Consider the following 23,454-nt stretch of genomic DNA (forward strand, 5'->3'; position numbering starts at 1 on the left):
ATCGCTATAGAAAGCATATTCACGATGCTTCTTTTTAAAGTCACAGGAATGATTTTAATTCATCAGTGAAGTTTCGTTCAGATCTTTATTAGCCTTGAGTTATGTGAGAAAATGAAAGAAATTCCCAAGAGATGGATGATGCCATGGTCTTTCCAGGTTGCTAGCTTGCCCTCTGTGGATATACATGAAGGGCAGATTCTCTGCAGGTTGTACCCTTGTCTCTCCCACTCTGCTTGCKTTTTCAGCTTCAGTTTTGAGCACAGCTTCCACAGACTGCCCTGATTCAGTCTTGAGACCCTTGGCTCAACTCTCCTTCTCATCTATAATGCTTTTAAGGACTGCTCCATTCAGTGAGTCTTGAATTGTAGAGGGCCAGTCAGGCAATATTTTCTGTGTGAAATAGTGGCTAGGAGACATTTAGAGAGGAACCTTCAAGTAAAGCTGGCCAAATGTAGGGCAGCCATTTCACTTAGTACGTTTTAACTAGATGGGACTTGGTGCTCAGCTTTAAGACACAGTCTCTTCTAAAGCAATATGGTGCATGCATTGTAGCGTGTGAACTAAAGCTAATTATAGCAATAAGCTGCTTCTGTGCCAGGCAGTGAACACAAGCAAGAGGTTTTCATTCACTCTGTGTAGCAGTCACATACTAAGCCTGAAATAGTAAAGATGAAAATGGAATTGTTTTTTTGTCTATAGATCAACAAACCAGGACCTCAGTATTTAAGTAACAATAACAGCAATGAGATATACGCATCAGGCAGCAATGCACACCTAGGAGTTTTTACTGTCACACCACACAGTTAGGCGTAATCAATATGCTCACCACATTGGCTCTCTCTCAACTAAAGAAAGAATCCCTTTGTGCATCACAAGCTCAGCATAACATGCCTTGCTCTGTAAGGGCAGATTGTGTCTGTTTGATTTACATCAGGATAAACAGTCAGCAGATTAAAATTGATTTGTCTTCCTTCCAGAGAGATAATTTTCAAGATGTATTCATGAAGGTTGCTAAAACAGGGCACTGAATCAACATCCTTCATTGAAAAAAACAACCCCTCTGACTACTGTGTACTGCATATGCTGTAATTTTACTTTGGGATTCTGAGGTGATGGGCAGTTTGTGAAAACAAAGTGATTTACTAATACTCATTAACTGAGCCTTCAGATAGCCTGGGAAGCAGATAAGCATATCATCCTCAATCTACAAAAGAGGGAAATGAAGTCTGCAAAAGATCTGGGAATAGAACTAAGATCTCTTTTCCAGAGCTGTGCTTTTCCTGCAAGTCATTTTCTTCCTCTGGCTCGGTAGGCGTGCTCTATGCTGACTGGGGGATCCCCTTACAATATTTTACTGTGTTTGAGTCTTTGGTCTTTACACATTTGCAGTGTAGCTGCACTCACTCTATTATTCAATAATTCAGCAGTTATGGGAGGGTATTAATTTGGGATTGAGTGGAACCCTGACTTCTTACCACTACTTCCAAAATATAGTTGCCAGATTACGTGGCCTGTGAAGTTGAGTCTCATGTACTAGATTTCCCCTTCTTTGCCCTTGATGTGTCAGACCAGCCCCCAAAACAGACAGAGCTCTTGGGAAAGGACAGCTCTCTAGATYAATAAGAGCTGATTTTAATTTGCTTTAAGTTTTGAGTTACGGGAGTTTTAATTTATGACACTCTGAGCATTCAAATATTTATTGAAAAGAGAAGGCTTTACAGGTGCTTTTCTTCTCAGGGCTTCAGCTCATTAGCAGGTGCTGTGTTAATGTGTCCTATATGATTGACCTTTATCAGGAAGAGATAGCTGTGGGTGAAATACCACATCTGTCTGGATCCGATGAACTGTTTGGATCTGGCCAGAAAACTGAATTGGCAGGTAACGCAGAAAAAGTCTGCATGCCCAAAGGAAGCAGTGACAACCTTCTGCCAGACAGGGGGTGGATGTCCTCATAAAATCACTCAGCATCAGATCTCCATGGGAAATAGAGGGTTCAGTTTGCAAACAACCCATCCTCAGCCTCTCTGGACATTTTGTCCTTTCTCTTAAATCTGAAACCTCTGACTAATAGCCTTCATTCACCCATACCTTATTAAAATTTTTAAAATCTTTTATTATATTTTCTTTTTTCAGATCCATTTTTCAAACTAGCAGAATAATGGGTCTTAGGTCCTTTTCTGGGTAAGGGATGTTGTTGCCAGTCAAACAGAACATATTGCTAGGTTCCGAAAAGTGAAAACCACACTAAGCATGCAGCCTTTTCAATTAAAAAAAATGCATTAGGGGTGTAGTACTTAGCTCTTGCTTGTACATCAAGAGCAGGGTTCTCTGCTGTCTGCATTTTGTTTTGGTGGTGTTACTGAGAGCAGCCATTGCACTTGAGAAAAATGTGATTGCAAGACAAGTTACGCAGGCAAAATTCACCCCTATAGGACAGAAGAGGTTTCTTAACCAGGAATTTGTTACAGCTCCAGTTCTGTAAGGTGGTTTGCCTGAGATAAAATGGAAAACACGGCTTAAGAAAGAGAGCGAAGGTGACCATTTTCCACCTTCCTTGGGTGTGGCAGAGTGAACTGCAGTGGCTGAACAGCCATCAGGTCTCTGCTGGCTTAAATCTGTATTTACTAGAGTGTACCAGTTTTTTCAACTTCTCTCTGTCCTGTCCTATGTGCCTGGCCTTCCAGGTGGCCAGGAATGCCGAAGGAAGCAGGCAACTGCAGCATACTGACACTTGTCTTGCTGTGCTCTAGTCCTATGCTGAAATGCTCTCTTGATCTCTCTAGGCAACCCCTAATCTTTCTTCTTGCTGGAATCACTACCTTACAGAACTGGGTTGTCTGCATTGCTGCTTTGAATGTGTGTGAAAGGCATAGTCCTGTGAACTACTTCTTTTTAGGGTACTTACAGAAATGGTATAAAATTAACTGCAGCCTCCAGGTGGCCCAGCCAAGTTCCTCTCTCTAGTTCATCTCTCCCGGGCCCAGAAAGCAAATTGTGTCCCAGTATGTGCTCAGGTATGCAGGAAATATTGTAGATGCCACTGCTCCTTCATCCATAAAGGAGCTTTTACATATTTCAATTTCCTTCCCTTTTTCCTGTGTAGCTGGGCCAAGGGTCTAAGAAAAGCAGCAATTTAAGCTCCTACCATAAAATGTCCCTAATTGAGTGGGCAGCTTGCTGTGTTCTGTTCTGGCTGCTGCTGTCTAAAAAAATTATCATGGCTGTCATCAGGTTTTCCCTCTTATCACTGCTGGATCCCAGCATGTGGAGCTGAGAAGCGGAGTATGCGTTAAGCATCAACGCTTATACTGCAGTTTTCCTCATGAAATCAAATAATACTGAGGCTTACTTTCTTCTTGACCTCCTCCTTACACAGCTTCTTGAGATGTCGCTTTATCTTACATTCCCTAGGGTATAGTATAATATCCTAATATACCATAACAATTAGATGTTATTGTCTATTACAGTAATATCCTGGCATGAAATTTTCAGGTCTTACTCTGGCAAAACTCCTGCTAAAGGCAATGGGAGGACTGGTTACTAAAGGGTTGAAACACGACTATGAAAATTACAATCTGGTATATGTGTTTTTCAGTTTTGCTTCGGCTTAGGCTTAACTTTAGAGTGGTACCTTAAGCCTTCYTTTTGATTAGTTTTTGATTCCATAATAGCAAGTGGATATGTTTTTGATGCAGGTAATATTAACTCTAGCATTGCAGTGGCTGAACTTTCAGCATCTTTCAGTTTTCAGACATAGCATTCCTGAGACCCCTGTCTAACGCAGTCTTCCTGATTCTGTTCATTTTCTCCATTGTTTTCTCCTGATATTCACTCTTTTGTGTCACTGTGCCACTCTGAAATCTGTGCTTGATTCTCATATACATTTTGGGACCCAGAGCTATATCAAAACATTTCCTTGCTTCCCTATTTCCAAGGAAAATATCACCCTGTCCCTCTCAGATACATAAAAGGAATTGTGTGAGCCAGGACTGCTATGGCTGTGATAACAAAAAAGAGGATACAGGAGTGGGAAGAGATGATCACATGCATAGGAATGGTAGGGGCAGCATTCTTGTATATGTTTTCGGCTCTAATCCTCAGCAAAGGTTCCTTCTAGTCCCATCTGCCCCAGAGCCCTGCACAACGTTGGGCCCCTCACCAATTTACTTTGGCTTTTAGTGCCTCCTAGCCCCCAGCCTCACTCAGATTCCCCATCTTACCCTCCATCTAGCACTTAGCCTCACCCACAGCCCTCTTTTCCAGCTCATGCCAGTGCAGAGAGTCTTTTTCCTCACTCACTCCTTACAGCCCATGCACCCTAGGGCCCTCTAACCTCAGCCTCTTCATCTTTCTGCCTCAGCCTGTGTCCTCCTACCCTAGAGCAACCTTTTTTCCCAAGCCTCTTATATCTCATCCTTCTGAACCTCTCTGCTCCATCAGTTTTAAGAAACTCATTCTGCTTGCCTCACAGCCCTTAAAAAGCTTCCCTAGAGCCTTTCGCTCCCTGCCATATTCTCCTACTCTCAGTCCTCCCCTACTACAGTCCAGTGTTTGCAATATGGAAAACAGGGAGCTATTTATTTTTCTCCAGAGTCTCAAGTTCTTCAGTGCAAAAGTCTCTACATACCTTCTTTTTCCTCTTTCTCGTCGTACTCAAAGGATGAAATGTAAGATGCGTTCAGGGTAAACCAGGCCCTTTGTATGCTGTAAGAATGTATAGCTCTAGGCAAGGTCAGAGAAAGACTAAGCCGTGAAACATGTAAGTGTGATATATTTCTTTTTTTAGTGAATGTAGCCCTTTCTGTTCCTGTGGACAAACAAACTGTCCAGCATGCAACACATATCTTATGAACCAACTTCAGCCCCACAGCTACTTGTGAACTGTCTGCTGTGATTCTTCATGTGCTCATATCTTTGCGTTATTGGTCACATGGTAACATGTGATTCTTGGATAAACAATGTTTTCAAACAAAAACAGGGATTGAGACCCATTACTTTAGGTTCAGAACTTTTTGTGAATGCAATATATGAAAATGTTTTGTGTCAACGTTTCCCGAACACTTGCTTTTGAAAGAAAGCTAATTACATGAATGAAAGTTTGTGAAAAGCAGTGATACTGAGAAGTCACAACTTTTACAGGAGCCTAGGTTGATGGTTAATTTCTGAAGGTAGCAACCTGGGCCTCAGAGCAGTACAGGGCAGAATTTTGAGGTTGGCACAAACTAAGCTCATGCTGGTATTTAAGGGTCATGATTGTCACAGAAGTGGGACTTCCAGCTTTAAGTGAGATTGCAGTCAAAAGCAATGTGGGGCTTATTTCCTGTGTCCTGGTGTATTTCCATGTGCAGTGTGGCTGAGGAAATGGCTCATGGTCTTCTTTCTTCCCTTGCTCCTGTCCATAAAACACTACCTGTGTCAGCTTGTGGCACTCACTGGACCCTTGTGAGCCGATTCACCTCACTCATCCGGGACAAAATTGTTCCATTTGTCATGGGTTAATTTTCTGTCAGCAGATGGACTGTATCTGGTCACTAGGGGTCTGACAAGCACCTCAGATAGTGCAAGGTAAGAAATGGAAGCATGCTGCCGGGGGTGGGAAGGAAAATAGGGACCTTCAGAAACAGCCTGATGTTTGTCTGTTGAAATTACTGTCTTCTAATATTTGATCTTCTCTGATGAGCACCACTGGCACAAATGTATTGCATACTGTTTGTTTGCTTGTTTGTAAACTTGAAGAAGGCAAAGAAGTATTCCGCAACTAACTCCTGCACTGTGGGCTTCAGGATGGGGAAAAAAGCTCACTTAGTAAGCAAAAGCTCTCCATGTCACCAAAGCTCTCCAAATCAGATCATGTGCCCCATGCAAGCCTAGGTCTCTGAAATCACAGGTATTAGTGAGAAGTGATAGTGAAAAAGTGATTTAGTGCTATGCTTATTCCCTCTTTTGTTCTAGGGACAGCTGGGGCTACTGCAGGCTGTGGTAGAAATTTCAACAGCCTTGGGGCTTCTGTGTCAAGGCTATACTATAGTCATTTCTGTCTGAGATGTGTATTTCCTTTCTGTGGGAAGAAGTGATACATATAATGCAAAAATATCAAAAGCTCTGAAACTCCCCGATCCTCATCTAATTGTTGGAGCAGGCTGTAGAGGAATATCACAGTAGATTATCTCTTCAAACTGTCATCTGAAGATTACAAAGCTTTCTGGAGGCCTTAGCTAAACTCACGTCTTTGGGTGCCAAGCTGGAGTATTGGAGTGAAATACACAGTTTGAGAAGCCATATTAAATAAATAGAAGATCAGCATTTGAACACAGATCCAAGATATTCCATGCGATGGCAATAAGAAAAACTTCACCAAGATATTGAAGAAAAGGAGCTTTAAAATGTTGCCAGTAAAATGATTTATAGTATCACAACTAATGCTTCCTTAAAAGATGGGTTACTGTCAGTGCCAAAATCTGCATTACTGTATTTAATCAAAAGAATTTGAACTGAAATTTCACCTTGAGCTCCTCCAAGGATGGGTTTGTCTCAGTTTATCACAGTTGTGGTGTTTAAGTCTTTATAAAGCCTGTCAGCTTGTTTGCATCAGAAGATTCATCTAGGACTTCAACTATGACCAACTCAAAATCTGCACAAACATATTTAAATCGAACACCAGGTAGACTCAACTGTTACAAATGAACTGTGAATACATAGCTGAGATGCAGCCCTGATTTGCTAATATGCCATCCTGAGCTTCAATTGTTCTGGCATTTTCGTGAGTTCAAATTAAATGGTGAGATATATCCTACATCAAACCCAAACCTTCCACCTACTGTGTATCACAACCTGTCCACCACTGACTGAGAGGGGGACTTTTCTTGCTTTAAGGAATCTACAATGCAACTCAAAAAAAAAAAAAAAAAAAAACACAACTTTTCAAGAATCTACAAGCAAAGTTGCATATAACCAGTATAATCAAGTTCTAAGCTTCATCCTTCTCTTAGCTGTTGTCCTATCAGGTCTTGGTGAAAAAATCAGGGTTACTTTCTGCTTACATAGAAAATAATGAAGTTGTTCAGTAGCTGGCATTTAAAAACATGGTAGATAGAAGCTGCCATTTTTCTAAGAGGGGAAAGTTGTCCCTAGCAGATTGTTTTTCCTATCTGTTCCCTATTGCAGTTTTTCCTACATGAGGCCCTATACAGTAAGTTTTCTTTYATTGGCAACCTGACGAATATCTTCCATCTCAGTTTCTTCAGAAAATTAACAACCTTAAAAAGATAAGACCAGGCCTGCAGAAGATAAAGGTATCTGTGCTAGATAGAAATTGCAGTGCTTGGCGGCCCCAAAGTTCAAGGCACCAGAGTGTGAGAAACTGGGCAACATATGATGCTGTGGCAATATTGAGGAAACAGTTGTGTGCAGCAGCTGCGGGAGGGACAAAACTAGCCTGACCAGAGGCAGGAGGAATCTGTGCACTGTGGGATGCTGGTGCCCCACGTGGGTGATAGCAAGAAGGAAATGAAGAATAGGAAAGAAGGGTGAAAAAGATGCAGAGTAAGGATGTTCCTCAAAGCCTGTAAAATGAGAGGTCATTTAAAGTAGGTCACTATTTCCGAGTCCTGAATTTTAGTGAGGATTTCTTACACAATAGTTACTTGTGCAAGCTGCCTTGGTGTAAATGGACTGGAGTGTTCTTTTGAGAGACTAGATATATTGAAGAGAACTGAGGGATTAATGTAAATTATTGCCTTTGCTCCTCAGGGGAAAAAAAACTTCAATCAGCAACAGCATCACAAACTGAAAGTGGTTATTTCCACCTACTCTCCGCTTCAACACTACATGTCAGCAAAAACCTGATTCTTACTCTAAAGATAAGAGTCATTCAGCTTGTCCCATGCTGTGAGAGCACAGTTGAGAAGAGAGCCTGCATTCTGGAGCATTGTCCAGAAAGCCGCRCAGGGGCTACTCCGATGCACCTCATGAAACCATTTTTGACACCAAACCTGGAACTCTGCTCCACCCGGATCAAGTTTGTTGATTTATGAAAAAAACAACACTGATAAAAACAAGATGTAGTCAATTCAGCCTATTTATCTAGCAGGCAGGGGAAGAATAACTCAAGCAACTATGTTTACTTTTTAGTGCTGCTGCTTCAAAATAAAAAATCTTTGTTTCAGCTGATGTCTATGCATTTCAAGTGTTTTGCTGTTTATTACCTTGTGTGGAGGAACAAAACAGAAAAAAAGAAAAAATACTAGAATGGAAGCCAAACATGTACAACTATGATAGCATTAAAGGTCCCTTCTATATTGCAGGCCTGGTGATGGCTTGGTAGTGTCTTGAAGAAAGGTAGTTCGATGAGCAGTAGGACACATGAAATCTGTTTTTATCTATATCTTGTTTATGTGGGCTGCTCTGGTGTCTAAGAATATGATTGAGCTCATGTGTAGCCTTTCACATTGGATCACTAGATTGGATTTCATTCATCTGGAGGGCTGCCTGTTTTCACAAAAGCTGTAGGAATATAATGCCTTTAAGATCTGTAGCCTTCTATCAGATTTGATTGAAAATACTCAATGGTTTATGTAACTGTTGGAAGGCATCTTGACAGCACGATAGCATAAGTTAATTTCCTTAGAAAGCCAGGCAAAAATATGTGCGTAGAGAATGAATTCATAATTTTCCTCTTCTCCTGGTGAGAGATTCCTGATGTTTTTTTTTTAAATTCAACTACTTTTGACAATAGAAGTCCAGTCATGTCGATCCTGGATCCAGGTACAGGATGACTAGGCAATTAGCAAAATCATAATCTTGCAAAGATGAGAAACTGAGCAAATGACAAAGCTCAGGATTTTTAGTCAGAGTGCTTACAATGATGTTTTTGTTTTGTTAATGATTCACTGTAGTGATTCACCAGTGCTGTAGTGAAAACTGTCTCATGTAAAGATTCTCGCTGTTCAAATAGGATAAGATTATTCCCAACAGAAAGGCTTGGAGTTCTCCTGAAAGTCCTCTGGCAAAACCAAGAAAGACTAAATAAAACTTGATATAGAAGAGGCAGATGGCAACTTTGATTTCAATCAAAAGCAAAACTTCTGTGTCCACCATAAAGAAGAGAAATTTTGTTTCACAATTTTTCATTGTAGAAACAATGTTCTGAAGTACTGACTCAGAAACCTTGAGCCATCTAGAAAATGTCGGTGACCCCTATAGCCTGTGGTGCCTGAATTTTTTAACTGAAAATAGAGAGTGGAAGTGATTTTGGAGCTTCAAGCCATGAACGTTCACTGTGTGCTTTTCAAAACGTTTTTTGTGACACTTTTGGTGAAATGCTCAGTCTGGTAATGAATGGCTGCTAGGATAACCCCCGGGGCTCTTTATCAAGCCACTGTCTGCTGACTTCTCTGAGAGCTGCCTTACTAGGAACCAAAAAAMCCCCCAACAGCCTTGCTTCCCACCTGCAAGTGTTTAGAGGATCTCGTAGATCAGCATTCACTTCCCTGTTTATAAAAAGTAGACTGTTTCAAAAGGCTTGCCAAACTGTGGGACTATTTCAAGCAACGTCCTGCAGTTCTCCCCCCCTGCGCTTTTGGAGAGGCTGCTTGTGCTGTGGGGGCCGGAGGATTTGTTTCCCTCCACAAGGGCACAGACAGGCTGTGTCCCCCCCACCCCCCCCGCAAGGCGCGGGCTGCCGGGGGCGCAGTCAGGGGTCCGCACGCAGGGGACCGGCCCAGCACCGGCCACGGGGCTGGCTGTTTATTTTCAAAGCTTTTGCACCTCGGGTTACGTGCAGGGCTGGTGCTTGGGGAGTTCTGCTAAAACTGGGCTGCCTGTATTCCCTGATTTGCCTGTAATTTGCAGCTTATGAAAACCARATGACTCCGTGCTGTGTTGTTAACATAGGATGGGAGCTTCTGACATAAGAGCAGCTTTTACTGAAAACACTGAGTTAAGAAGATTCGGGCTCAAGCTAGATCGCTTCTTCCCTCCCCCCCTTTTGTCTATTTTTACTGCATCATTGGTATGTGTCCAAGGAAAGTCGGCCATATCACTCGGAAATACAAGGGGATAAAGTTTTGACTTTTGGATCTCTGCGGGCTGAGAGACTTCAGAGTAAATGAACTGGGAGAGAGAGAATTAAAGAGAGAGATTTCTTTAGGTGAAATTGTTGGCTGTCAGCCCCACCATCCGCAGGGTAAAAGCAGGAAGAAGCGGCGGCAGTCCGTTCCCCTTGCCTTTCTAAATAATGTAAGTTACCCTATCCCGGTCGGCTCCATCTGTCCCCGCGCTTTTTCTGCTCTCAAGGATTTTCTGAGAGCAGTGGCCGGGAGTTCTGCTGTGTGAATGGGAGCATGGAGAGGTTTGTGTTTCTTTCTCTTCTCTAAGTCGAAGTGGTGGCGGGGGAGCCTGGGCAGCCCGTCGCCACCTCTGCCGTTGAAACCGTTCAGCCTTTTCGGCATTTGTGCAGAGAAGCGTTTGTAGTTGGCAAAAGACGATAGCAAATGTTTTGATTGAACTCTGTGTGTCAAGCTTGCTGTAAGCAAGCGTTTTCAAAGGGAGATTGTGTGATGCTGCGTAAACAGGGCAGGATGTGACAAGGGAAAACAAACGTTTCCTGCTGTTTAATATTTAAAAGAAGTAATTGAAGCAAAGCCAAGCAATTTGCCTAGGAAACAAATGCACTGATGTTTATTCAAAGGAAAATAATGACTCGGTAAATCAGAGAGGACAATATCAAGGTATAATTAGGAGAGGGAGTTTTATTTCTTCCAGGTGTTCTTCCAGTTTTTTGAAGCTGACAGCTAATGTTGTCAAGTTCAGTTCTTCTTCTGTGTATGGAGTTGAACCATTACCTAATGTTCTGGGTAGATTGTTTAGGTTGTTTGATTTCCCACTTTTTACTTTATTCGACTATTTTCAAAATGCATTCTAGGAAGACTGTCAGGAAAGTGGATAGGTTTAATTAAGAATAAGGGAATATATGAGTATTATAGATGTTAATGATAATRTACCGAATAATATACCAAGACAATAATCACCTTGAAGTCAGATGTTCAGAGGCTGAACCACATGCACATGTGCCCATCTGTATGGGGGCCAATAAGAAAATAGTGATGAAAGTACAGTGACTGAATAAGTATTGATTAAATAAGGATGCTGCACAGGAGAAGTTGCCTTCTGTTCCAACATTCATTGTCTTAGAGGACAATGGATTTACTACCGGGACAACACTTCTGTGACCAACGGTTGTGATTTAATCACCAGTAGTTTTCCTTAAGGTTCCACATTGCTGCTTGTGAGAGAATTGAAAGTAAGTTGACCAGTGACCCCAATGAGAGCTTCTAGAGAATGGGAATATTTGGAATAAGCTTGGGAATATAAACTTTAGGGCTTGAAAAGCATATAAAAAGGTTTGATTTGTTAAAATCTGCAGAAACTTGTTTATTTTAAAGCCAGTCGCATGAATTTCTGGAAGATGGACTCATGATATCTAAAGCCTGGAGCAGTTTTAGAGAGAAGGTACCAGGAAACTCCTGTTAAAGTCTTGGAACTGCAGCATCTTACTAGAAAACAACTAAGCAGAAAGAGGAGGTTAGTCCCTGTTTCCAGAGAGTTTTAGGGAGGGAGTTGTTCTACTGGATGCTGACAAAATGAAACAAGGCTTCTCTGTTTCCTCAAAGCCCTCAGCAAAGCATTAGACTAGCCTGATTTGTGAAGAAATCCCCCCTTTTCTGATCTGGCCCTGGAGCACCAACAATTTGGCTATAGATAACACAACTTGGGGTTTTCCTCATTGCGAGTTCATTTCAGTCCTTGAGATTCTTCCTTTTTCATGAGAAATRGTTTTAATACACCTTGGCTTTTCCTGGGGAGAAGGCTAAACAGAACCTATTTTTTCTCTCTTGCTCCAAGGAATATCACTAACACATGTTGCTTGAGGACTAGATGGGAGCATGAAGTGTATTTTATGACAGAATCTTAGATTTGATTATAGAGATTCTTTTCAGAGGAACAAGCTAAAAACATGGAAACATTTATTTTAGCCAATTGGGGAAAATCTGGTTTCTCTGTGTAATTTTTTAAAGGGAGACAGCAAATGTATCATGCCAGATACAAAATAAAAATGAGAAGTATATATATGTTTAATGCCTTCTTTTGTCTTGAATGTTGGTCATCTTATTTTCTACGTACTGACTGCATGAATTCAGTGAAATCTTACTTTGAGGCCAGYTGTAAGACTAGCAGTGTCTATTAAAGGCCTGACTGGTACCCAAAAGAGTGCTGTCTGAATTCTGCTATGTCCAGCAGTATGTATACTGTTTGGAAAATTAGATMTTATGTGGACAAATATGGCTATACTGCTGGGGGCTTTCCCCAACCCATGGCAGTATTCTTTCTCTGATAATCCCATTTTTAGCTTGAAGGTCAGGTTGTTTACTGGAAAATCCCAGATAATCTGTACTTGAAGTAATCTTGAAAATGTGCTAGGCCTGTCTTTGTCTGATAATGGAATTTTCTAAATTCATAACAAAACTAGGATTTGGACAACTTGTATAAACACAGTGGTGCTCCTGMTTCCCTTGAGAAAAATTGAGGAATTAAATGAACTGAAAAGATTTGGGTGTTTGAATTTAGAGAACAAAGTGTTGTGCATTACTATACTAAAGCTGAAATTTAATCATCTGCATAAATTATAAGCACACACAGTTTTGCAGAAGCATGCAATATTGTGTCTAGACACATGGACTATTTATAAAAAAACAAAGGCATCATATATGGTAAACAGAAGGCAGTTTTGTCTCATCAAAATTGAAGGTACCTGAAGATAAAAGTGTAGCTAATTTGAACTATTTGTGTGTATGTGTGTGTATATATAAATATATATATAAAAGCAAACATATCTGTTTCTCCATATAATAAATTCAGACTATAAATACTCATCCTTAATACAATTGTATTTTAGATAGAAATAGCTCTTCATATTCAAATAGTTGTTTTAACTACTATAATGTTTCTGCATTATAAAAAGCCATTAATTCTGAATAATCTACAAATAGGCTAAAAATTAAAGTTAGTGTTTTTCATTCTTTTTTTTTTGTTTTGTTTTGTTTTGTGAACCCTTAAGAGTTTTCCCCTTGAAATTCCTCCATCCATATTTTTCAATGTAACTTATATGAACTTGCTTTTTTAGTCACCTTTCAGGGACTACCCTGAAGAAGTTCAATGAYTGCCAGTTTGAATTCCACTATTGTAGGTCCTGTGTGTCCCAGGTGCCTTATGACACCTTCAACCAAAATTAGATATGCTATTTCTAGAGACTGCAAACTGTGGTTATGTTATTGATAATGTTTGTGGAACATGGAAACTTAGTGACATAAGAGCTGGAAAGGAAATAACCATTATTTGGTGGTTTCTGTAATACTGGAGGGAAAGCAACAGGGCTCAGCATTCATATAAATCGACTTCACTTTTCTATGCCGCTATTTTTGATAGATTATTTTTTGGTTTTAAGACACATTGCTTCTTCTGTTAGAATTGTGCCTGCTCTTGCATTTGTTATTATGACATAAATGCAGAGGAGGCAGTGCCTTAGTGTGCTGTAAGGTTTATGTTGACATGTGCCTGTAATAGTAGGGCTGCTTGGTTGCAAACACTTAGCACATGGGATTTGGAAGAGTTCTTGCATTGTGAGAAATTGTGCAARCCTTCTTTCTCTCCCTCTTTACTTTTGTTTGACTGAAATAAAAGTCCAGCTCCAMGGAACAAAACTTGAGTTGACCTGTTGACTTTAGGAGAGCTGAAAGTGGCATTTCATATCAAGCATTCTGAAATATTTTATTTCTATAAAGACAAGGTGTTATTTCTGTGATTTTAATAACTAAATGTTTATTTTATAAATTGTAAAGTCAAAATAGTGTTGTCTACTGTTTTCTATCATAAACTCTTTAGATATTTTCTGCTACAGAATCTCATGTAGCTGGCACTGCATGTCWTTCCTTCTAATAATTGTTTATTATTTGGTTATAATTGAATTTGTCATTACTTGTTTTAAAAAGGTGAATTTAACTGGAAGTTAGTAATTTGTKTGATTTGATCAGTGGAATAGCAGCTTGTAACTGGTATAGCATAAAGTAAAATAAATGAAGTAACTTGTCATTCTAATGTACTCTGTGGGGAGAGCCCAAGGATCCAGTCAGCTGGGAAGTCGACTGGCAACCAGGCAGCCTTCCCACTCGCCAGCTGGCCTTTAGGGCAGTAACTCAAAAGTGAATCCCATTCAAAAGGCAGAATTGTAATAACATAATCCTTCGTGAGGAAGTGAACAGGTAATGTGGTAGATAAGTAGATGTAGGCTGGCTCCAGCTGTCTTGCTGTTAGTGGCACTAGGGTTAAAAAAGGCACAGCTAAATTAAGAGGGAGACTAATCATAGACGCGTTACCAGCATGTATTCTGGCACATCTTACATTACATGGTGATCCAGTTAACACAAGCATCAAGATATATCCTGTGTAGCCAGTCTGCTACAATAGCTTGCAAACAAACTGCTGCCCAACTGGTTATGACCCTTTATGCTTAGATATTAAATCTAGGCTATAATAACTTTAAGAATGTACCCTGCCACTAGGAGAGGACAAATGAGTTATGAATGTATTGGAGGCACACATGCCCTGAAAGTTTCCTGTAAGGAATCAGACAATTCTGCTTGCTGTGCTCAGTGCTTGTGCTCATGTGTAAAGGCATTATTCATTCTCTCTCACTTTAAAACCTTCTGAACATTTTCAGTTTTGGACAGATTTTAAGAGCAACTGTTTAGGTGRATGCCAATCTTCTGTTGTTATGGCAGGATAGATACAAGTAGATGCAATTACATTTGGTCAGTGTTTAAATGCATGAGATGAATGTTCAGCAGTCTGCCTGCTTCTAATTCAGTATAGATTTATTTGTCCTAGTGTTATTATTCTGCCTAAAGATGTGTATGATCTGTTTATTTCTGGGTGACTTTCTCATTTTTGTCATGTAAAGCTATTCATTCTCTGGTACCATAAGCTTCTGCTCTTGATTACCTTTATCTCTCCATTCCAGAAATGGAGAGTGAGAATTCCCTGGTTTCCTGTTGTTTTTACTGGTGTTGAATACTAGCTAATAGGCTTGCGAGTGTCCCTAAACTGAACTTATCATTGCAAAACTGTCATGTGTGGAGCGATGGCTTAAAAGATTTAGTGTAAGTTTTTAATCTTTGCAAAGATTTATACTGTGCCTGATTCCTTCTATGCCAAAGTTTAATAGAATTKGGTTAAGTGAGAGCTTAAAGGTGTGTGGTATCCACCAGTGTTTTGTGAAATTCTCAGTAGTTTATTTAGCAAGAGCTCTGGGCTAGAGTATTCTGAGCTATTTAGCTGTGACTGGTATGAAAATAGAAACATGTAAAGATTCTCTTGCACCTTATGCGTAACAAAAAAAAAAAAACACTCCAAAGCAGTATTGGAATTTTTAGCAAATGCATTTGATGCAATTACTTAGAGAATCAAAATGAAAGATTTCACTTACAAGATTTTACTGAGCTTGAAAATACTCTTGAAAAGATCCTAACAGTTTTGCTTTTGTGTGCCTCTAAATGCATCCATATCTATTGTGGTCCTTGGAAAGACTTAGTATGTACAGTATATTTAGCCCCTGGCATATTTGGCCYGTGATCTATATTTTTAGAGAATTTTGCATGCTCTGTGAGAAACACTACTCCCAAAAGAGCAGATGCCACTAGAGGCAGTGATGTCAGATGTCTTTAAGGCCATGCTGGCTCTTGAGAACACTTATGTGTTGTTAATGCTGTAAGTCAGGCTGCTTACATGTCCCTCAGGAACTAAAATGACCTCCAGGAACGAAAATTCAGGACTGGGGAACAAGCCTTTTACAGTGCACTATGAACTGCTGAAGAGGAAAAAACTGCCTCAGTTGAAGTGTGTATTTGCACAACACTTTTCGTACTTTTTTTKTGTGTGTGTATGTGTGTCTTCTAGTGAGGAAACACTACCACAAAACAACCTGCTACAAGTTTTGCTCTTGTAATCCCTGTATCAGGATTTCATTATGAAAAACCTTSCAGGCTTACTCGCATATGATAAGCCTCTGCCTTTTCTTTGTTGCTGTTTTGAATGTCATTTTAATTGGCTATTTAGAACCCAAGTAATTGCACTGTATGAGGGTTGGGAAATCTAGATCCCCAAAATCAAGTAGAGCCACAACTGTGATACTGTCTGAGGGTTTTTTCCTGTGTGTTACTCTGAGACAATACCAYGGCATTGGTTAGTGTGTGGTCTTCCAAATGTACTTGTAAGACCTGTTGGACCCTCAGCAAAGAACAAGTTCTTCTCCCTAGAGGTCCTTAATGTTACACCTAATTCTCGGTCTGCTTTGTGTAGTTGTGCAAGCAACTAACCTTTTGGCCTATCAGCTCAGAAACCACTTCATTATAAAGAGCTAAAATTAAGTGCTACATTATGAAGAATTCATCCTGTTTATCAAATAKACAGTGGTAATTTTTTTGCCTTGCAGTTAGGCATCTGAAATAGCTGGAGCTAAATTTTGATCATGAAATATAAACATATTTTAAGATATTTCACTACTAATTAAAGATAAATAATTTTCCATTCATTCACAAATGCAATCCTTTTCTCCCAGTGGAGATACAAGTGTAGTTGGGTCTTTATTACACAGGGAACGTAAGTCAGTGTGTAACAGGACTGTCTTATTTCTGAAGAACAGTGCCATATGTTTTGTGTAGGCAGAGGACACCCTCTTCCCTTATTTTCCTCACTCTAGCTAGTTTTTTTCATCCTCCCTCCTACAAAAAACAGACAGAAAAACTGACTAGACTGGTGTGAGCAGAGATGTTTGTATATAGTAAGGTGAATTTGCGAAAGTGAGCATTTTATGAATAATTTCCTGTGCTTRCAAAGTCCAAAATTTTTGTTTTGTCTTATTGCAAGTTGACACATTGCACTGTCCTGAAGGCAAAAGACAAATAAGCGAGAGCAGGAAGGCTTCTCCTTGTATTTAGCTTTTGGGAAGGATTTTTACCTGAGCACCTAAATGGTGGCCTTCACCCTCTGAGCAACCATTGGTATTTCGCCTCTGGGATGAGCTCTGCAGAAGGCAAGCTCTGAAGCTTTGTGCCTTCTGGAGGGGCTTCTCTTGGGGAAAGTGGGCAGCTTTTAAATGGGAATAACCATGACTTCCCCAAGCTCTATGACATTGTGTTTAGAATAGTCCAGAGCGCCTCTGCAAAGACAACACAATGTATCCTACTCTTAAGGAAATATCACTAGAGATCTTTCTTAGGGATACAGTAAATTTGAAAAGGCAGGAGGAAGTGGGGAGAACTGGTGGGTTAGCACTGTGTTCGCTACGAAAGGCTTCTCTGCCTGGGTGACGCCCAGTCTTTCATCACTGCATGATGCACTAAAGGCAGTCTGTGGCTCTAAGCAGCATTCTTTATGCAGCAGTGACATGTTAAGACAACTGTATGATGGCTTCATTTGACCTGATACCCCAAATCGCAGGACTCTGCAAAGCAATCAAAACAGCCCTATGGCCCCATTATTATTCATTACCTATGCCAAAAGGGAGCGGCTACTAAGGCAGCTCCTATGAACACTGAGTATTTTGAAGGCTTGACTGGGTCAGATTGAAAGTAAATTTAGCCCAGCCTTCTGATTTTGATGGTGGCTCATAGTGGATGCCTAGAGAAGAGTGTTAGAGTAGATCAGAYGTGTAATGGTACTTTCCACAATATTCTTTGATCTTCAGTAATTTGTCCTTCCCAGTTTGCTTCTGGTAGAGGTGGTGTCTTTATATTTTAAAAATCTTTGATCAATTTATGCTCCATGAATTTGTCATTCTCTCCTGGGGTGCCTACAAAATGATAATATCTGTGTCATCCCAGGGCAATGAGTTTCACAGCTCAAAGGATGAAGTAGTATCAAGCATGTTAATGGTAGCCTTAAAAGAGGTTTCCCGTCTACGGCCAATAAAAAGAGAGAGTAAAAAGCAATAGATACAAATTGCAAATAAAGAATAAGTTGTGATTAAAATTTAACAAGGAGTGCAACATGTTCCACCTACCAAAATGTAGTAATTACAGTTTCATCAGTGTTCTAAAAACATRGAAGTTAATTGATATATATCCTAACAGCCCCTCATTGTGATAGCTGTGTTATGCAAAATGTTCAGCACATTAAATACTGTGGAGACTGTACTGTCTATTTGTTACTGTTTTTCCAGTAGGATTTCTCAATTACTTTTAACAGTAATGCATACAGCTGGTTACTTTACCTCCATCTCTAACAGTTTTTGTCGTTTTGGTGCTACTATGTGTAACCTGTATCAAGAACAACGYGGTACATCTTGTCACAGTCATCACGATGACTGCTTCTAAACTCATCAGACAGCCCCTGTACTTGCACGTAGAGTTTGAAAAGAAAAGAGGATGCTAAGATCTGCTCCTCTTACCTAACTGCAAAAGATTCTGGCTGGATATGCTACTGTCTTGCACCTCATCCAAGCCATCAGCTTGCTATGAAAACTTATTTCATAGCACAGATGCAGTACTTAGTGTCACAGATACAGTTAAATGGCAATGGGGGCCTGGGGCCTTAAGGTGTGGGCTATCTGTGCTTGCGTAGGAGCCATGTTCTGTATAGTTAGTGCCTGTCACGGTGGGATACTGGTACTTGAAGAACATTTCTAGGTGCTATCACAATACAAAGGATCACATGGCTGATTTAAGACAGTATTGCTCTCAGCTATCCTGAAAGCGTTGTTTTTCCAAATGACTTTTTTAAATTAAAACTACAGCTGCATTCATTTGGTTACTTTTATCCAGACTGTATCTTAATTTGCCCATGTATTTACAAAGGTACTAGCTTTCCTGCAAAGTAAAATGGATATATTTTGATATAAAAACACATGTACTATGCATCACAGTTCAGCTTGAGAGAATCTCAAAAGTTGTGTCATATGAGTGATATTACTTTCCTGATCTTTCATCAGGTACTATTTTGTAAGTTGTGATGTCAGTTAAAAAGACTGGCATTCATGCAGACAGRTCCGTATGAGGGTCCTCTTGGAATGTGATTTTTGTGGAAGTCAGACATACGTCCGTGTCAGGCACTCACTGACGAGCAGCCTGACAATGCCCATGTAAGGCCTTGGGCTTCTCACCGGCCCTGCCCTGTGTGTTTGCCAGCAGATGGGAAACTGGAAGAACCTAAGAGAGAGGCTAGGAGAGTTACTCTTGGAGAAGGTGGCCAAGGTRGGCACCTTTTACTGTTGCTCCTCCTCGCAGCATGTGTCTGGTATACAACCTTGTACCTCAAGGGAAAGGCCTGGGAGGAGGAAGCTTGGGCTGAGCCAGCATAGCTGCTCTGGAGGTGTGGAGAGAGGACCACTAGGACTGCCAGGAGATCCAGCCTGATAAGGAATAGGGGTGTGCAGTCAGATAACCATGTCCCGCTGTGGCTATAGTGAAATTTAGCTGTAAAAGCACACCTTGGGAACTGATGCATTTCTGCAGATAAGGCACAAGATACGTGCCACACTTTGTCTCTGCTGTAGTAAGGTTTCGGCTTTTTCCCATAACAACAGTTCTTTAAATAGGAACACTAGAGTGCAATCAGCAAATGAGTGTCCTTGTTGAGGAGTGGAAGGGGTGTTTACTTGGATAATTTCAGTCACTGGGTGTTTACAARTTTTGAAATGCTGAAGCTGGCTAATGCTAAGTCAGATGGAGAGACCCTGTGAAAGTGGAGGAGGAGGACACAGCATAGCACCCAACATGCTTGAGCTCTGGAGCACCTCAGGGGAGCTGTGGGTGGCTTTTGGTTGTTCTTTGATRGGTTCAGCTCCTGTGTGTACAGCTATTGCTAAAACCCACAGAGCTCCTTTTGCCAAGGTTATTCTGACACTGTTTCTCGCTACTGTTAGTGCTGCCAGACTACCTGCTGTATGCAGCTATGTGTTTATCTGCTTGCATGGAAAGTTCAGTGTCGCTCTTGTGCCAACACAAAAGAGCCTGCCTGGATAAACTTCTGCCTGCCACTTATGCTTGAGCAAGGCTTTCTCTGAACCCAAGGGCTGTATGAGAGTTTAGACATATCTCTTTGTTTTTTGAAAGACATTTTAGTTCAGGAGAAGACTTAGCAGACATAGAAGATAACATCACTGCTGGGTTCCAGGGAAGAAAATGAGGTGGACACTGTACAAAAATTCAGGTAAATATGGAGATGTAGCAGCTGACATGGCATTTTTAAACAGGGTAAGGGCTGCAGAGGGTGTCTRCCTGAGTGGAGCCTGCTCATAGGCTGGAGAGGAGCTCTTCCTTCCCCCCTCCTTCCTGCTCCTTCTCCCAGATGTGCTTTTGGCAGAAACCCTACGTGCTCAGGCACCCTGTCTATCCAGATTGTGTCCTAGGGAGATGTGAATCCCTTCCCTTTCTGCCTTGTTTGCTTTTTTGATGTCTAGATTGTGTCTTCTCTTTCTTGCTATAAAGCACCTATATTTTCTCCGTGTTTATTTTCCATATATTTTATCAGCTGAGAGGTGAGATTTTGAGGGCTGTGAAAAAGAATTCCTGGGAGCTGGCAGTCTCCAAGTTTATTTGGTATAGAAGTTACGTGGCATATGGTGATTGCTGGGTGCTACCTTGTCCCTTGCTGAGTTGAACTTTGTGGAAGTTCAGCATTTGCGGCTTCCTGCTACTTTCCTTATTGTTGCTCAGCACCTCTGAAGAAAACACCTAGATGTTTTCTGAAGTACCTTATATCTAGCACTCTGTAGAAGAAGCCAGGGACCTCTGCCCAGATAGACTCCTCCTTAGACTCCTGCACTGCCTGTTATCCTATGCCTGGAGGGGTAACAGTGATTAGTACAGAGTCTCTGTGGAGCACTTTTGTTCCAAATAGCATTTTGGAGATGTTTATAGAAACTGCAGTGATTTGAGGCATAGTTTTAATTATTTGTCAGTTGAGCTTGATTTTTTTAGTTGAAGGTATTTACCCATAAAAATTGAACAGAGGTGAGTTAACAAAATAGGTAGGTCTAGAGAGCCAAAAACRTACAGTAATAAATGTCTTGTTAACCGAACTAAGCAGTTGAGCAAGATAGGGAGTTTTCAATATAGATGCTCTGAGATGCTGCTTTGGATGGATGCTTTGATTATTTAAAATCCTTTTACTTAGGCCCACACAACATCTACCCCTGAACTGATTTCCCAGACCTGCCTCACAGTGCTGATTATTTTTTTTTAAAGTGCTAACCTTAGAATATGATTGACATTTTGTTAAGCATGCAAAGAGCCCCAAATGACGGCTTTGAGGACAATTAGCCTCTGACAGGATGGTTTAAGGCTACCATAGGTCTGGATTTTCCTCAGGACATCCATTTCGCCTCATTCCTTGCCCCTTCCCTTTGAAACTTCTTTAGTRAGAACTTTGGACATTCGGTTGGTGATTTCTGGGCTTTCACTGTGTGCACTCAGATTGTCCTTGCACGTGTAGCAAATCCAGCATGCTCCAAGTGTCTTGGAGTAGACTGTGCAAGCCTTTGGCCCAAAATGAGGTCTTGAAAACCTCAGATAGAAAAGGTGCATGATGACTGTAAGATCACATGAGCTTTGACCTGCTATTCTTTTCCTTTKGTGTGCATGGCAGCTACCAAAAAATCTCCTCTTCATCTGAGGACAGCACAGTGGGGAGATGGGGGTCCATGGAGATGGAAGTAGGACTATCAGTTAGTCTTGGAAGTGGTGGAGGATACTGCAGAGAAAGGCAGAAGTCATGGGAGGAGGAGAAAGAAGAAAAGACAATATTAGATGCCAGTCAGAACCCTTTCCTTTTCTACAAATCAGAATATCGAGCATTAGTATGTTGGTGTCCTGAGAGGTCCACCTGTGTATTTCATGCACGCACCCTCCTGTAAAATTTCATTACAGACCAAGGAAGAGAAGGACGAAAAAGCATTAAAGCATTAAACATGAAAAACTACTAAGCAAGGCTTTCATTTTTAACAGTGGCTTCTATTCCTGTTGTGCCTTTAGTAGTTGAAAGCTTTTAAGGGAAACCTAACTCGTGACACCAGCATCTGACAACAGTATTGAAGGTGAGCTGACTGTTGCTTAGAAGAAATACCAGAATAGAGAGCTTGTTTCTGGTGGCTGTGGTCTCTGGTCCTGCCACCTCAATGACAAAYACACAAAAGAGGAAAGAAAAAGAATGACATGGGGGTGAAAAAAAAAGCAGTTTGTGTTYGGTGCTGCCTGACTTGCGACATCCGTGCCAGAGACTGCAGTCATACTAACCAGACTTGCGCTGGCGGAGCAGGGAGCATGGGCTGTTCCAGCCATTTCTGATAGCTGCCTTGCCAGCTGCAGTAGCACTACAAAAGCTGCAACCTTGGCACGCTAAACTGGGCGTAAGCAGAAGGTAGAAGGAAATAGAATAAGGTGGCAAAGCCAGAGAAGGACTGGCGCTGTGAGGATTGGAAGCTCTCCAGCAGCCTAGCATTGCATCCCAAGCAAACCTTTTAAGTTCTTTGCCTGCAGGGCTGTGACAAGCCATGCGTTGGGTCACAAGCTTGGGGGGAAGAGCATCTGCTCCACTGGATCACAAGATGGGGGAGTGATTGTGACCATGGGCTGTGGCTGGGGTGAAGAACAAGCACMCAGCAAAGCTCTTTCCAGGGCAGACATGCCCTCTGGCTGCAAGTGGGGAACCACAGTGGAAGGAAGCTGAGGCTCTTCCTCGCAAATGCAAGCTGTAGCCTGGGCCACTGGAGAAYGTGGCGCGAGAGCTGGAAGTTGCGCTCAGTCTATGGGAGCTGCCAGGTCTGTACGGACGCACAGCTGTAGTGGGGAAAGGGAAAAGTGTCATCTGCRCCTCCTTGGCTGGCTCTGTCTTGTCAGAATGACTAAAGCCCTGTGGTTCCTGGTGTGGGCATGGTCCCACAACCACAGAGCTTAGTTCTTTCACCCCACCTGCCCTGATGGCGTCTGGGTCAAATTAAGGACTTGGAGCAGGGTGACAGGTGGAAGAGCCCATCCTCTATTTGTGTTCCCAGACCAGCCCTTGTTCCCAGCACACTGGCTTTGACTAATTGATTTCTGGTCTCTCCCACCTCTTATTTTCCAGTCACAATCTAATCGCTTTATTAGTGATAAGTGGAACAATATAGTTAGCCATTTAGTTTGGGCTAATCCAAATTTTTTTTTTTTTCCCTGCTGACCATAAAATCTCTTTTGTACAGCAGGCTGAGTTAGACTATTCTCCCTTCAGTCAATTTATAGTAGAGATTTCAATATAGATCATTAATCTTGGAGTGTTTGGAAGATTTATTTCATACTGGGGAAGAATATAGCAATATCTAACTGTAGTCTATAAATTAGCTGTGTTTTTTTTTTTTTTTTTTTTTTT

General features: G+C 41.2%; 1 protein-coding gene across 8 annotated transcripts in view; it reads left to right on the forward strand.

Annotated features, from left to right (window-relative positions):
* The window catches only part of TRIM2 (tripartite motif containing 2), a 92,837-nt gene that overhangs the window by 20,262 nt on the left and 49,121 nt on the right, over nt 1-23,454 (forward strand). For 3 of the 8 annotated variants that reach the window (XM_085300635.1, XM_085300644.1, XM_085300638.1), the window contains exon 1: nt 9,771-10,236. The exons of 2 other annotated variants lie outside the window; for them this stretch is intronic. The gene's annotated coding sequence lies outside the window, so the exon portion shown is untranslated. Of the gene's footprint in view, nt 1-9,770; nt 10,237-10,323; nt 10,349-19,258; nt 19,302-20,202; nt 20,260-23,454 lie in introns of those variants that run through there. 3 more of the 8 variants (XM_085300642.1, XM_085300639.1, XM_085300640.1) reach the window with 3 other exon arrangements.

This window comes from Rhea americana, unplaced genomic scaffold (assembly GCF_003343005.1).
Source record: "Rhea americana isolate MKP2758 unplaced genomic scaffold, rheAme1 scaffold_167, whole genome shotgun sequence".
Taxonomy (NCBI): Eukaryota; Metazoa; Chordata; class Aves; order Rheiformes; family Rheidae; genus Rhea; species Rhea americana.